Consider the following 16253-nt stretch of genomic DNA (forward strand, 5'->3'; position numbering starts at 1 on the left):
ACTCTTAACTCTGGATAAGCTATAAGTTACGGCGCTGTCTCTAATGTGAATTTATTGAATAGTTCTGCTAATAGTTAATTATATCAGGTTGGTCTCTTTAAACCTTGGGTCGTGGAGAGAAACAATCTTACAGGAGGATAGTATTCAGATTTTAAGTAGGTGGGGAAAAGAGAGCGAGGATGAGAAAGATGAGAAGAAGAAACACTTCTACATTTACTTCATAATGAATTTAAACACATATAAACGAAAAAGGGATATCGGAACCCACCAACATAATATTTGTGGAAGTGTTGGTAACATTCTGGCGTAATATATTTCCCGCCAATTCTGGGGCCTAAGTGTTTGTCCCAATTCTGGCCTTACAGCAGTGGCGGATCCAGGGGACGATCTGGGCCCCCCGGAGATGAAACTTTCTTATTTTATATATTTAAATAAAACCCATCCCAGAGTTTGGAGCTCCTAAAAGTACCTCTAAGTAGCAGTACTAAAACCCACCGCCCCCCCAGAAGTCCGTCCTGAATCCGCCCCTGCCTTACAGAAGCTATCGTCTAGGCATTCACCTCGTGAGACTGAGGAAAACCTTAATAAGGAATACCAGCCAGAGCTGGGTTCATGCCCACGCTCGATCTACCTATTTTAATGCCTTTTTTGTGTTGGACAGTGTCTGGTAAGGGCACCCAAACGGGGTAAATACATACTGCTTTAAAATATTTACATGTTAAAATTCGCTTTATGCTGTACTTTGAACACGTAATTCAATGTGTATTATATTCTTCTTACAGCAGCATGCTTTATTTCCTAATACTTTAAGTCTGTGGTTGTTAGTTTTTATAATTATTGCATCATACTAATCCTTCTCAAAGCTCGTTTAATTAGTATGAAATTCTGGACTTGGCAGTTTGCAACATTGCAAACCTTCACCAACAGGCAATAATGTGACGAGAATATTTCCACCCACACTCGCATCGAAATTCCCAGCCCCTGTTTACAATCAGTACAATATGTTTCTGTCGCCTTATCATGAAAACAACGCTGTCCAGCGAACCTAACGGTCTTCGCTGTCTCTGTTTATTGTTAACAATACAAACTGCAACCTTGCAATATTGCCAGGCGTACAAGGGTTTCGCACACTTTCGAACAATAACAGTTGTACAAAATTGAGTGTGCATTACATGTAAGATTGTATTACATAATAACTAACTCGATTTGTCATAATGTTAATATCTCAGTCATCTCAAAAGCACCAATTTGTGTAGTATTTAATAATAATAATTGTTCTATGACTGTGCAGAAGTAGGTACATTTGGTTCGGCGATTCATGTGCCTGGCAACCATGAATTAACCATGTAGGGGTGAGAAGCAAGGTGTTGACGCTCGCACTACAATTGTTGTTTGTAAACAATTTTCCATCCTAGAGTGAACGGACAATACCAAATAATCTGACATGTAGGGACGCTTTTACAGTGTTGCCAACCATTAGAGATTATTACGAAGGGAATATTCAATTATAATTATAAAATTGTTTTAGAATTATAGTTTGTTGTTTCTTTCATTAATATATGAGTTATGTTTAAATTGTCAAACATTAAAGTTTAACATGTTCATGATGCTTCATCAGAAATGCCAGTGTTGCTAATTTGTTCTACTCTGTACTGTAGAAGCTTTTCTCTATTAATTGGTTGTCACCGGCATAACCGTGGGACGTAAAACTCAAAATTTCATTTCATTTCATTAATTGGTTGTCCACACATTGTAGATTATTTTTTCAGTATTATGTTAAACATATTCCTTTATGAATCTTTGAATTACAAGAACTTGAAAAACTGACCTCGAAACAATGTCCATGCTTCTGATTCCATCTCAATATGATTGTATGTTTTATGATGTATCCAAAGAATTGAACAACGAAGACCAGGTATTCGTTCCCACTTGTAAGACTGATGATAATAATCAGTGGTGCTACTCAGCCGGTTCGCACCGGTTCCCCAGAAGCGGTTGTTAAAATATTTCCAGTTCGCAGAACCTTTTGTTATACCCAGCTATAAGAGTAAATTTTACTTAGTTATACCCAAAACAGTAAATTTTAGTTTAACTATCTTTGTTTTTAGAAATTCTTAATTACAGCCACAGGGTTAAACGTATGATCTCTCAGAACAAGATATAAGCGTTTATTTTTTAATTTCAAATGCTCAGATATCAAGAATGAGACCTGAATCACATGAGTGTAGTGGTGAGTGTTATATTGAAATGCATACATACTATTATTAATAATTTGTCGATCCATTGCTGAATTAAGGTCTTTTCAATCCTTTTGACAACCATCTATCTTGGATAATTCGTTTCCAAGATATTAACAGTGCTACCTAATTTCGTCACAACACATTGTATTAGAATGCTCTGTAGGTCACTACTTGCCACTTGTGGTATCCAGTAAAAAAAAAAAAAAAAAAAAAAAATCTTTTAGCTACCTTGTATGATTTATTTCCTAAGAGAAATATATCTATACCTCTACTTTCTCTCTCTCTCTCTCTCTTTTTTTTTTTGAGTGAGAGAGGGAGTGAGAACCGATTGTTAAAAAATTAGAATAACACCACTGATGATAACTGGTTTCTTTGTCTCATTCATACAGCCTTGAATATACGAACTGACATCAAAAACCATTCAAAGTCATAGTGTGTTCATATTAGCCGAGAAAATGCTTCCGATTTAGTCCCTGAAAGTCTTGTAATGTTTCTACGAATTAAACTTGGAGGAATAGATGCACTACAGTAGATAGTGAAAGTGGTAATGATGAGTGTGACATCATTATTGATTATATTGATCGCATCCTAAGCATTCCCTAAGATATTGTTTATTGTGTAAGCAAGGGAAAGCAACTGACACCGAAACATATTGGTCTTGCGTCAACTCTTCACCAGGCTACCAGAAGTAAGCTCCTGGTGGAGCTTTTCCACAAAGCAGACCATGTAATCAGCTGATATCAGCTACAGAAGCTAGATACAACATTAGCAGAAAGGATACATCTATGGATGATATTACAGAACCCGTTATATCTTAGAATATTCAAGTAAACAAATTTATTCACTTTACGGTCGATAACATAGATATCATAGACGCATCTTTAAAAAGTGGCCAGAAGTCATTCTTGATGAAGACATTAGTACCTGAGGAAGAAAACGTTCAAAATATTAATTTTTCAGGTGAATCAGCTATTATCATTGATGAACATGCCCTGATTTCCTCCTTAGGCAGACCTAAAGATGCAAATGCATTTGGTGATTTTGCTAATACCGTAAGACGGGGTTACTTTGCACAAGATATGGAAAGAGTTGCACAGTCCTCTGTCGGTAAAATCATGAACTGTAAAGAGAAAATGTCAACGTCCACCGTAAGATAGAACATCTGACTGTATTTTGGCTATAATGTTGACGGTTAACATGAGTTCTAATTACCCAGAGGGTATGTTGTTGTACAGTTATGAAAAGCAGTCATTGTAAAGGCCGACAAAATTTGAAAGATATCACCTACAAGAATTTCCGTCAAAGTTAAGTCAGTTTCGTAGAATACTACTGTACATAATGAGAATTTGAAGAAATACTTGAGATTGAAGTGTGAAACGTTGTAAAGTCATAAAAAAAAATAAAACTGGGAGAGGCGGTTTCAGCCTCTAATTGGAGTTACTTTGCACCAGTCCAAAGTAACCTCTTAGATAGGAAATCGTAATTTGAACCACTTCCGGTTTGAATGGAAAGGTATGGTAAAAATAAAACTTATTCATAGGATATTGAAACCAGATCATAAACCAACTTGTCGCTACCTCCGACTATTTCAATATTGAAACCGTAAAAGGTAGTAGATTTTTACTTTCCTGGTTTTAGTAGACAGCCAAGAATGTATTTATTTATTTATTTATTTAAATATATTTCTGCTCATTACTGGCATCTATGTCCTAGGGTTGCTAACTCTGCAAAAGGAAAAAAACCGACACCCCTTCAAAATTCCCTATGATGTAGGTCTAACTATGAAGTATCTCTAAATGTAAAGTGACCCATCCATTGGTAGGAAATGTACTATCGTAAACAAAAGTGCATTAGCACCGTCTGTATCGTGCATATTGTTAGTACATTCGTCAATAACATTTAATAGATACATTGCGCTAAAAATGAGAAACCGAAATAGGCATTAATCATTTTATTGTATTTACCAGTAACTACGACTTCTTTAAAATTATCGAAGCACATGAACAAAAGTATATTAATCTTTACGTGACAATTTTGGATTTGGAAAATGTACAGAAAACTGCTTTAAGAAGTTCCTTTTCACTCTGAATAAATGTATAAAATTCCTTAGAAGTAAATTTCAAATTTTACCTGATACAGTCCCTGTCATCTCTTTAAAATTATCTACACAGATGAACAAAATATATTAATCGTTGATAAATGGTCAAAGGTCACAGTTTTGGATTTACACAATGAAAGTTACTTTTTAAATCTATACTGCGAAGTAGATTAAATTACTTCCAACTAGATATAAATTTGAAGAAAAAAAACGGTCATATAGGTGGCTGGTAAGAAGTTTGTACCGGTCACCGGTTTTAATCAAAATAAAGCAATATTTCCGGCCAGGCTGATGAAAAACCGGGAAGTTGGCAATCCTACTAAGCCCGTCAGGTATGAGAGATGGCGTCTTTCGGCGAGCACATTACTTGGGGAAGGACAGCGGCTTGGGGTTTGTATGTTAGGTACTATCCCAGTACTTGGCTAGTGTTAATAAGGAAAACTCGAGAGAAACGTCAATCGTGATTGCTAGCCTGAAAAAACTATTACACCTTTGCGATTGAGTGTCCCCAGTAGGAATCGTACCCGGGATTACTTCGCACCAAAGGCGAGAGCGTTTGCGACTACACTACGCGGGGCGACTTCACTAAGCTAACCTCTTAAAGAATAATAATTTATTATTATTATTATTATTATTATTATTATTATTATTATTATTATTATTATTATTATTATTATTATTATTATTATTATTATTATTATTATTATTATTGACATTAAACTTTACCTAAAATCTTGAAAATGTTACATACTCAGGTTCATTAAATGTGAGACTATACACGGTGATAATTTCAGATGTTCCCGGGGAATTCCCTACCCCAGAGCTACGAAATTCCCTTGGGGCAAATCTCCGAACGTCCTCAATAAGGGTTACCAGTATTTTCGCAGTAGTAGGCCTACTTTAATCACCTGCGTATTCCCTCATCCCGAGAACAATTGTCTGAAATCATCGCAGATTTTACGAATATACCAGCATCCGAAGATAGCTTTTGTTTCTATACAAGTTTTCATGGAAAGGAATTCGATTTATTCTTACGATTACAAGACCGTTTGCTCGAAAATAAAATAGCAAAAAAATAATACGTCACATTTAAAATCTTCAAACTGATATCCAATAAAATATAAAATTTCCATTACCATTTTCAAATAGATAATACTAGTAAAAGGAGTTGTAAACACTGACTGTTATGTCTACGTAAGAATTTTATGACTTTCGTTCAGCAAGATAGTGCAGGAGAGAGGGATTGGCTTGTAATTCAGTTGGTGTAAAGTGCTAGCGCAGAGGCCAATCTCATTTTCTTCTTAGAAGCAAGAAGATGTTCAGAGGTTAACATTGACACAAATACTGTATTTATCTGGTGAGTAACTTGAGTGATATTTATTTAGCTTTACAATTTTTATGAGTACTGCTATTAGCTGTTTTTTTTCTTTCTTCTTTAACAGCGATCGTGGTTATCTCTGTTAAATATATTATGTGATTTTCGAAATGCAGCTGTTCAAAGCTGTGTGTTCATTCATGATTTAATCATACGCCATGTGAGTTTGCAGTAAGTTTGACTTTGTCCGTAAATTCAGGTGGGCATCTTCTATCCTCTTATTTGGTGGCAGATTGTGAGGAAAGTCACATAAGTAAAAATTAAATTTTATCTTTACAAGTTAAGAGAAGAATGCTTCTTAGGGTTCGATTATATCGAAATTTTCCTATTTCGTTCCCTTTTCGATTTACCTATCTGGAAGCCCCTCTCAGCGGAGTTTAGAGTTCAATTTTCTTCCCTCGGAGGCAAACCAGAGGTGGCAGTAAAAATATTTATTAGAGTTATCTGCGGGTCAGGCAGTGAAGACAATATTTGGGACCCTGTTTTAAAGTCACGCAATAAACAGAGCTGCTGTGTGGGGGGGGGGAGAATTAGCCAATCAGCACTCTGTCCACTTGATTGAACACTATAAAACGATAGGTGATATGAATCTTGATTCAGTATGTGGTATTACGAAGTTCTTTTTGAGACAATGTGTTTGGTTTGCTTTCTCCACCACCTTGAAGGAGGGGAAAATGAAACCTTTCAGTTTAACGTCCTACGATTATGTTGGTCAGGTTGAGAGACGATGATTAAGGCAAGTAAATGATGATGGAAGAATTGATGGAATGAAATGTGGGAGGAAACGGGAGTACCCCAAGTGAACCTATGGACATGATGTTGTCTACCGTAAAATTACTTGGACGAGGATCGAACCAGGGATCACACACATCACAGGTAAGCGCTCCCATACGCTGAAGGAGGGAATGGGAAGGATGCAGTATGAGAACTTCGGTATAACCGTACCCTTACAAGCTAAAGCTGAATACAAGAATTAGTGCATTGGCTAAAGTTTCTTCCCTTAGCCAATAGCGTTAAATTTAAAAAATATATATATTGGTGTTCACTGAAGAGCCGCTGCTGATCTCATTCCACCAATTGTTCCATCATCTCTTAATTTAGTTTTATTCTCGGATCTTTTAGCCTACAGCAAAAAGCTATGGGACGGCGAAATAAGGACATCGTATATTAGTGATGCGGAGTGAGCGATGGCTTAGTGATAAGAGTATGTACCTGTTAGATCAGAGACCATTTGAGTTAGTTGTTGATGCCGTAAATGTTGTAAGTCCTAAAAAAATAACACTAGCCCCACTTTTTTAGATTTTCTGAAATTTAGAATTTATGATTGTTAGGACTTCTATCGTTTACGACTTGTGCAAGTAAATATGTTTTACGGACATCACGTTTTAGAACTTATGCCGCTTAGAACTTCAGGACTTGTTCTTACGTCGTATTCATTTGCTTTGCTTATGAAATTCACCAGGACCATATAAGAACTGCAACAGTGCAGTAGCTATCAGTCTGTTACGAATTCAGACGGGAAGACATATTTTCTGGCCATTTGGTCACTTGTGTCGTCGACTTCACCTTTGATTGAGTTACAAAACAATATAATATCGGACTTTGTTTTGTTTGTTTTTTCATTGTATTTGGCATCATTATCCTGTACCGAGAAATTAATTGACAATTTCTATGTTTTTTGTCGAGCAATGGACAACACTAAAGTGACTGGTGGATTACCACAAACAGGATCAGAAATATAAAGACGTAGTTATTTTGGAATGTGCTTTAAATTGTGTTGCATCGTTCCAAATATGATAGAGTAAGATAAGTCCTTGAATTTTCACATACAAGTAAATTGTTCATTTATCTCTGCATGTTGCAATTTTGGAGCCAAAAGCGTCTGCAGAAGAAAAGATATACATTTTTAAAATTACTCCTAAAAAGTGTCGGATTGGACGCTTTAAAAATGTAAATGGACTTTAGGCTGAAAGTGTTAAAATGTGTTGCATCGTTCCAAATAGAGTAAAATTATATTTACTGCATAATTCTTCGGCTAGTTCTACAGATGTATAATTCCTTTCAGTTGTTATTCTGCGATCTGTATTTGTAATCGGTTCGCTTGGGGGTCGATTCTTTTACGAGTACTTTTCAGGCATAGATTTCCATATTACGGATGTAACGCTGTTCACAATCTAAAATACTTTTTAAATATAGTTGATTTAAAACTTATCAGGTACTTCCTAGAGACATGGAAACTTGATATTTGGCAGAAATATAGGATTTGTGGTAGAAGGAGAGGGAAACGTTCGAAAACTATACATTTCCATCTCTAAAGAGGAAAATTCGGTGTATGTTCAAAATTATATATTGTTATGTCGACCATTATAATGATTCAAAACCTATAGAGTACTTGCTGCATGGAAAGTTGAAATTTGACGCAAATATAGAATTGATTGATTCATTTTGAGTTTAACGTCGGCGTTCAGCAGCGAGGCGATATGAGACGTGGATTTATTGATTAACGTGGAATCCAAACCATATGAGTTCCCGCCGGGACTCGAATCCGGGGTCTCCTGCGCCAAAGGCGCGTACGCTAACCTGTTAGCCACGAGGGAACTCACAAATATAGAATTTGTAGTAGAAATAAAGAGGTGAAATCTGAAAACTCGATATTTCCCCCTCGATGATGGAAACTCACAGGAGGAAGGTCTACATATTGTCACAGCACTTAAGAGAGCGGTTGATAATCTGGTAATAATTGTAGACATGTAAACTTTTAATTTAGCACAAATGCAATGTAGGTTGGGTGATAAAAGTATAGTAAGAAGTCAGAAAACTCGAAATTTCTCCCTCCATGGAGGAAATTTGGACGCAAAAGTGAAAATTAACATATTTTAATGTCACTTCTGAAAACAAATCAAAACCTATAGGATACTTGTTGCAAACATACAAACTTGAAATTCAGCACAAATGAAAGATATAGGCTGCAAATGAAGCAAGAAGAAATAATTAAAAACACCGAATTTCCCTCTCCAAGATGGGAGGATTAAGGGGCATGGGCAAAATCATGTTTTAGCATGAACTAGTGAAGCCGATTATAAACTTATAGAATCATTTCTGGGAACAAGAAAACTTCCATATTTGAAATACTAAAATATTAATTCAAACGCATATTTTAGGATATTTCCTCTGAACAAAGAATTTTAAATTCCACACTAATGTAAGTATTTGGTACAAGTAAAGATAACACTTATAAGATTGTAATCTTTACCAGTCCATGGAGAATGATAGGGCACAATTGCATGTTGAGTTGGTGAGAAAACCAATAAAAGCTTATAAGGTAGTTCCTATAAACGAGAAAATCTGGAACTTGACAGGGAAAAATAAGGGTTCGATATTCATCACTACCACTGTTTAATACACTAGCTAATGATCTATCTGCTGCTTAGATACTAGGTAATGCCTTTCAAAAAAATAGTCATATTCAACCAAAATCATAATTGTGAACAAGAATTTTAGAAATGATCCGAAAAATGCATCAAAAGATCGCGATCTTGGCCAAGAATTTTACGAATGCTCCAGAAAAATCAAAAAGAAAAGATGTTTTTTTAAAAAGAAATCCGGACATGTATCCGAACTGCAAAAATTATTTTTAATTGTTATTATGAACTGATAACACAATTTCGTTTTTCTCCTTTTTGCTACAAATCGCACAATGAATACACTTTTCGTTAGATCAATCACAAATACTCAAAAGTGGTGTGAAAACTTTTACTTCCAACCTCCTCCCGAATCCTGGTATTGAGGAACAAAGATAAGAACCTTAAATTTACAATTTTGTCGTTTGGAAAACGTTTATTTTCATGCCCGGCCTAAACAACACAATGTGAAATTTCGGAAGACATGTATGCATTAAATTCATCAAAAATGGACAACCAAGGTTTATTATTAATTTTAAATTTCAGGATGTTTCGGAAAGTGTAAAAGAAATGAAGGCGCGACTGACGAGTATCAAAGCATTAAAACTTCACAAGGCATAAAATATTTGCTGACCTCAAATTCGGACAGCTGAAAAATCAGAAAGAAACTCCCTCATCAGCTTCCGTTTTCTTGTCCGAGTGTCACTTGCTTCTCGTCATAACTCTTGAGAACTCTGCACGTTAATGAGAAAGTTGCAAATTTCCTAAATTTTAAGTTTTTAATTATATATTTTGGCTCGTATATTTTGTCAAGTCTCTAAATTTGAGACGTCTTGACTTGAATTTTGAGACAAAAAAATGAATTATTTGAGTTTTACGTCCCGCGGTTATGCCGGTTAGGCTAAAGAAGACGGTGATTATGAGAAATGAGTGAAATGGTCAATGAAGAAAGTGGGAGGAAACGGGAGAACCCCGAAAACATCCACGAGCACAGTGTTTGTCCACCACAAAGTCCACACGGCACGAGCTGGGATCGAACCAGGGACCCCAAGCACCGAAGGTGAACGCACTACCACTGAGCCACCGCACCCCGTGAATTTCGAGACGAGTCGGGTCTAGGTCAAAACCCCCACAGACAAAATCCCCCACACTCAAGAAATGTCTAAACGCCCACACAATCGGTCATAACTCCCACACAAATGGACAAATCCCCCAAACGCACGAACGGTCAAAACCCCCACAGCCAAAACCCCCACACTCAAGAAATGTCAAAACGTCCACACGATCGGTCAAAACTCCCACACATAGCAACGGTCACAATCTCCACATAAATGGACAAAAACCCCACACAAATGGACAAAACCCCCACACAATCGGACAAATCCCCCACACTCTAAAAATATCGTGATTGCACGTCTTTGTTCCGTCTCTTTACGACGCCCACTTTAGTGTTTCTGTCATTGCAAAATAGTGCAAGAAGAATTGTTGCAACATCGGTTTAAGTGGAATAAAAAATGTTATTAAAAAGTACAAGGGCAAGACATACAACCAGGGTCATTTCAGAGTGTGGGAGATTTGACCGATTGTGTGGGAGATTTGACCGATTGTGTGGGAGTTTTGTCCATTTGTGTGGGGGTTTTGTCCATTTATGTGGGGATTGTGGCCGTTGCTATGTGTGGCTGTTTTGTCCATTTGTGTGGGAGTTATGACCGTTGGAGGTTATGACCGATTACCAGTGTGGGGGTTTTGGCTGTGGGGGTTATGACCGTACGTGTATTTGGGAGATTTGTCCATTTGTGTGGGGGTTATGACCGATCGTGTGGGCGTTTTGACATTTCTTGAGTGTGGGGGTTTTGGCTGTGGGGGTTATGACCGTTCGTGTGTTTGGGAGATTTGTTCATTTGTGTGGGGGTTATGACCGTTTGTGTGGGCATTTTGACATTTCTTGAGTGTGGGTGTTTTGGCTGTGGGGGTTTTGACCGGTTCCCGACGAGTCGAGACAGAACCCGTCGATTAGAAACAGGAATATATATACGAGTTGAGTGTGGATTTATAACTATCTCGACTTCTCTCGAGGAAATACTGCCTTGATATATATACACTTCTAATCAAGGCAGTATTTCCTCGAGAGAAGTCGAGATAGTTATAAAACCACACTCAACTCGTTTCGTGCGCATCCGTACTTCAAACGAAAGTTTCTTTGTCTGCTATTGATTTAGAGAAATACACCGAGTGATTGTTCTAAAAATAAAGTGCAATTTTAAAATAATAATAAATAAGGTCTTTTTGCATTGTAATAATATTCATCATTTATCACTTACAAATTTATTTAGTAAGCACTTGAACTGTTGTTCTTTGTCTTAAGAAATAAAGAAAAACGAAACAGGAAAAAATAATAATTTTTACTTTGCATTATTTTAAAGAGTATCTGTACAATAAACTCTCTTGTCAGCTGCTTTATTTGAAAACAGTAACACCAGTGCCGTATTTAGGATTTTGGTTCGAACGTTGGCTAAGTCATAATAGCTATAAACTTTTTTTTATCATAACATTGTGCATAATATATTGAATGGAAAAATGTGCAGCTTAAGTTTTGGATAAAGCGGATATCTCAAGCTCTATAGTCCCTTTTAATTTGAATAATTTCAATCATTCACCCCGACCCTCTCCTCCAATACTCAAAAATACTACCACAGAAAGATTTTTCTGAAAGAACCCTGAAAACACAGTTTCCTATGTTGACCCAGCATCGAGAGACATATTTAGTCTGTAGCCACTTGAATTAGTAGGTTAAACATTTAATTGAAGAGAGCAATAAACAACGATGATAAAAGCCTATATGCTCACCATACAATGAGCAATCGAAAGCCCTCTGGTCGGGCATAGCCTCTCGTTTTCTAATGTATCGAGAAGATTAGTTGTTACCCGCTCAATATTCAGATGATTTTCTTTTTGAAAAGAAGATGATATATTCTTTTTCATCCAAGGCTTTGCTGCAGTCAAATTACTAGAGGCAAACATATCAAAGTGTCACACTATGAAGTTTACTTGGGCCGAACAAAACCAGTGATGATTTCAGGGGGCGACTCGGGAGCAATTTCCCTCCTGGGGTCATATAATCTTGTTTAATCTAGATTCTAAGTATTCTCGTAATACTACTCTTCATCTCCCAGGGTATTAAAATCCTCTCCCTGTCGCAGAAATCCTTTTAAAATCATCATTGATTAAAGCCCTCATTGATGTCTAATTAGATGCTATTTGACAAACCTTTAAGCCCCCACCCTTCCCCAATTCTACAGCCAGTTGTTTGGTTTGGTTGGCGGACAAAGTCAAAAATATGCTAAATGTAATTAAAGTTTTTAATCTATAACACACAATTTTAATCTATAACTAGTTATCATTATTGCTATTTTATTACAAAGGTGTTGGTGGCAGAGGGTCCAACCCTCCCTGGTCCAACCCTCCCTGGCTCTTTGGGAACAGTCCCTGGTTCGACTTCAAAACACGTAAGCATATTATGAATTAAACTGTGAGACATCGTGTTTTCCAGCTCACTTCATTCCATCATTTTTCATTACGATACGTGTTCATCTATCTAATTAAAAACCTGAGACCAGGGTCGGATTTAGCATTTTGGCGTCCCTAGGCCCAATAATTTTCCTCCCCCTAGTCTGGTTAAAGTTACTTTCCTAAAAACCTTTATTAAAAAATTACAGCCAGTCCTCCCGTGTTTGAGATCAATGTTGTAACGAAGTTGATGCATAATGTTGAAAAATAGTTTAACTTTACCAACATTTATTTGTTCCAATGAACTTCAAAATCAGAATGCTTTATTAGCCTGATTTTTTAAAATCAATTCAAAAATATGTTAAGTTATAACTATTTATTTTTATTTCTAGATTTTTTATTTTTTTCTCTCGGTCGTGCGCCCCCCGGGAGCTTGCGCCCATAGGCCCGGGCCTATTGGGAAATCCGGCCCTGCCTGAGACGATGAACTAATTATCTTTTAAAATTAGTGATGCTCATATCCATAGTATGGATAACTTTGTTTTAAAATAGTTGACACTACTCTTTATAGACCATAATTTTCCTACGCGTACGTAGGAAATTGTACGAAATACGTACATTACCTTCTAATAAAGGCAGGAGTGGACCCAGGACGGACTTCTGGGATAGGCGGTGGGGTGTAATACTGCTACTTACAGCTACTTTTAAGAGCTCCAAACTCTGAGATGGGTTTTATTTATATATAAAATAACAAAGTTTCCTCTTCGAGGGGTCGATCGCCCCCCAGGCCGCATTTGGTGAAAGAGGACTCATATTTAATTTAGTATGAATAAGAAGACAACTCTATTCAAAAAGACCGTCAGCCGCTAATTTCTTTTCTTTCTTTCCTGCCCTCCTTTTTTCTTTCTTCGCGCTATACGATCATGTTCCGAGTTTAATGGAGGCGGTTGTTATGATATTGATAATAATAGTGGAATGAAGGAAGCTGACTTTGCGCAGACTGGAATTGAACCAGGGACCCAACACAACAGAAGCTAGCCCTCTACCACTGAGAAACTGCGCAGGATCTCTTGGAGAAGGCTGTACATATTCCTTACTTTAAAGCGATGTTTTTCCTCTCAATATAAAGTACATTGAATTATAATACAACTCTTTCATGACCAAGTCTTTCTTACATTTTTCTTCTCCTTTATCGTCTTTCTTCCTTATTTGCTGTTTAGCTATGTTGTCAGTTCTAAAAATAAGATTTTATGAAAGCACGCAGGATTCAATGTTGCAAACTCCAAGCAATTTTCTCTGCTTACGTTGCTACCAATGTTACACTTAGCGTTGAAATGTATAACAGAGAATGACAGCTATGTTACCATCTTATCTGCTTGAACTGACACCACAATTCCTCCAATATAGAAATCTAAGTAATCATTCTTTCTGTACTCCTATGAAAGTTACAAAAGTACAAAGCTTGTAAACACTGAGTTCTATGTTTTCAGTTGCCAAGATCTTCAGCCGAACGGGGAAGAACCGAACCGGTAAATAGGACTAAGGAGGAAGTGAGGAGAGTACTTTTTGGTTGCATTTAGTGCGTAGAAACTGCAATCTCAGAACATATGCAGTAGAGACCATGATATAAATAGGAACATGTGCATTTGCATTGTATTGCTTATCGTAGTTACAAAATTGAAAGTGAGAAACAGCAAGTGAATCAGGTGGGTACTTCTCAGTTTTAATCGTAGCATTAATTAGTGTAACAAACTATCAGTGGTCCTTGATATTTCCGCCACGAATGCGTATGCGTGAAATCGTTACTTTAGTCACATATAATAATGGGAGTCTGCTTTCAAGATGGTGTCTGTGGGTTTTCTCGTTCCATTATCAATATTGATTTTATTTCTTGTATAATTGATAAATCAAGGAATGTTAAACTAAATAATTACTTTTATTTATACGTAAAATAAAGAATAAAATCTTAATACTCAGAGGTTTTAAGCCTTATAGCTGAAAGGAACGAATTTGTAAGCAAGAATAAAGCTTTATTTATTTATTTATTTATTAGCAAGGAGCGTGAGCATACAAGGGTTTATACCCGTTTGTATAGACGTGAATTTTATTTCTCGGTAACTATTGGTTGGACCAGAACGTAATTTATGAATAAGTATTAGAGTGGATCGAAAAAATTCAAAGTTGTCCAACTAAATATCACTAGGTGTCAAAAGTTATGTGTAGACTAGTATAACATTCGTGATTTTTTCATAATTTTTGTACTCCATCTTCATTTCCCGCAAGAGCCTTAAATGTTTGCAATTTTTATGAAAATTAGAATTTTTTGAAAGTATTGATTTTTTTTTCAAGCTGCCCAATGAAATCGAATTTGGTGACAAAAGTTACATAATGACTAGATTGACTACACCATTCATGATTTTTAAAACAATTTGCATCTTCATTCCTCACATGGGCCTGAAATTTTGCAGTTTTTATGATATATACTAAGGCATATTCTAGAGCATTTAAATGGTCCTCAAAAATTCTCGGGAACTATAGGAAAAGTTTAACCAATTGTGAAGATTTACCAATCGTTAATTTTCAAGCGATGTGAAATTTAAGTTTCTTGGCCATGGAAGAAAAAGGCGTCAGATTTCTTAGCACAGACCAAAGATATATATGTGTGGAATATTTGCATAGCAACATCTGCTGGTGAGTGTTTACCGAATCTTGCATCAAGAAGTCGTGGAAAATTATCCCATGCAAGATGAATCACTACTGCCAACAGAGTGCTTTAGTGTACATAAGCACTACTGACCCATCTTCGAACTTGAAGGAGCTGGTTACATTCATCATGAAAGTGTATGCTCCGATATGGTTATGTAACCCTATTGTCAAGGATTCTCCTCTGAACTTGTGTCGTACTATAGCCTCTTCACGGTTCTTAAACAATGAACTGAAGCTCATTGTAGATAGGACAGCTCAACGCAATGGTTTCTTCGAGCATCCGGAGAATTTACTGGTATCTATGCTCGTCGATCATCGAAAGCATATTCGAGAACTAGCTATGCGTAGAATCCTTGACGCAAGGTCAGAAAGCTCAAACCAAACACCTTTCGTATTCATGTTAAGTATTCCAGCAATACGCGTTAGTGCTCAGGATTACATTGACCTAATCAACTGGCAGGGACGCGAAGTAACCGATTCACCCCTGTCGAAACATTTGTTGGAAGAAGAACTACAGAAATGTGGAACGGAAGATTAATATGCCCTTCCGCCTGTTTTCGACTTGCCATGTCATACCAAAACAGTCGAGAGGTGCCTTAAAATTGTTAGCAAAGCTTCGTCTGAAAAGTGTGGTGTCTTAGCTCGAGATGGATTTATCAGAGCAAGACATTTGGATAGGTCAATTATTTTCACATTTGAAACAAAATATGAATATAAATCAACGAGTTAAAGAGATAATTTCCAAAGGTAGGTGGATGGGATGGGAGAATGGGCGGAACTCTAAATACAGCCACCTCCTCATGGTGAGTTCTGGGAACCAGCAAAGAGCTGCGTATCAAAAATAATTTCAATGCAAAATTGTTATATTTACATAATGTATCTTAATATTATGCTCAATGTATTTTTAGATAATACTGTGAAACTGC

General features: G+C 36.7%; 1 protein-coding gene across 2 annotated transcripts in view; it reads left to right on the top strand.

The window, feature by feature from the left end:
• The first annotated feature begins 5557 nt into the window (after positions 1-5557).
• The window catches only part of LOC145672106 (uncharacterized), a 44828-nt gene continuing 34132 nt past the window's right edge, over positions 5558-16253 (top strand). For both annotated transcript variants that reach the window (XM_081741377.1, XM_081741378.1), the window contains exons 1-2: positions 5558-5695; positions 14112-14327. The gene's annotated coding sequence lies outside the window, so the exon portion shown is untranslated. The remainder of the gene's footprint in view (positions 5696-14111; positions 14328-16253) is intronic.

The sequence above is a fragment of the Thermobia domestica genome, chromosome 15 (assembly GCF_964235325.1).
Source record: "Thermobia domestica chromosome 15, izTheDome1.hap1.1, whole genome shotgun sequence".
In the NCBI taxonomy this organism is placed as follows: domain Eukaryota; kingdom Metazoa; phylum Arthropoda; class Insecta; order Zygentoma; family Lepismatidae; genus Thermobia; species Thermobia domestica.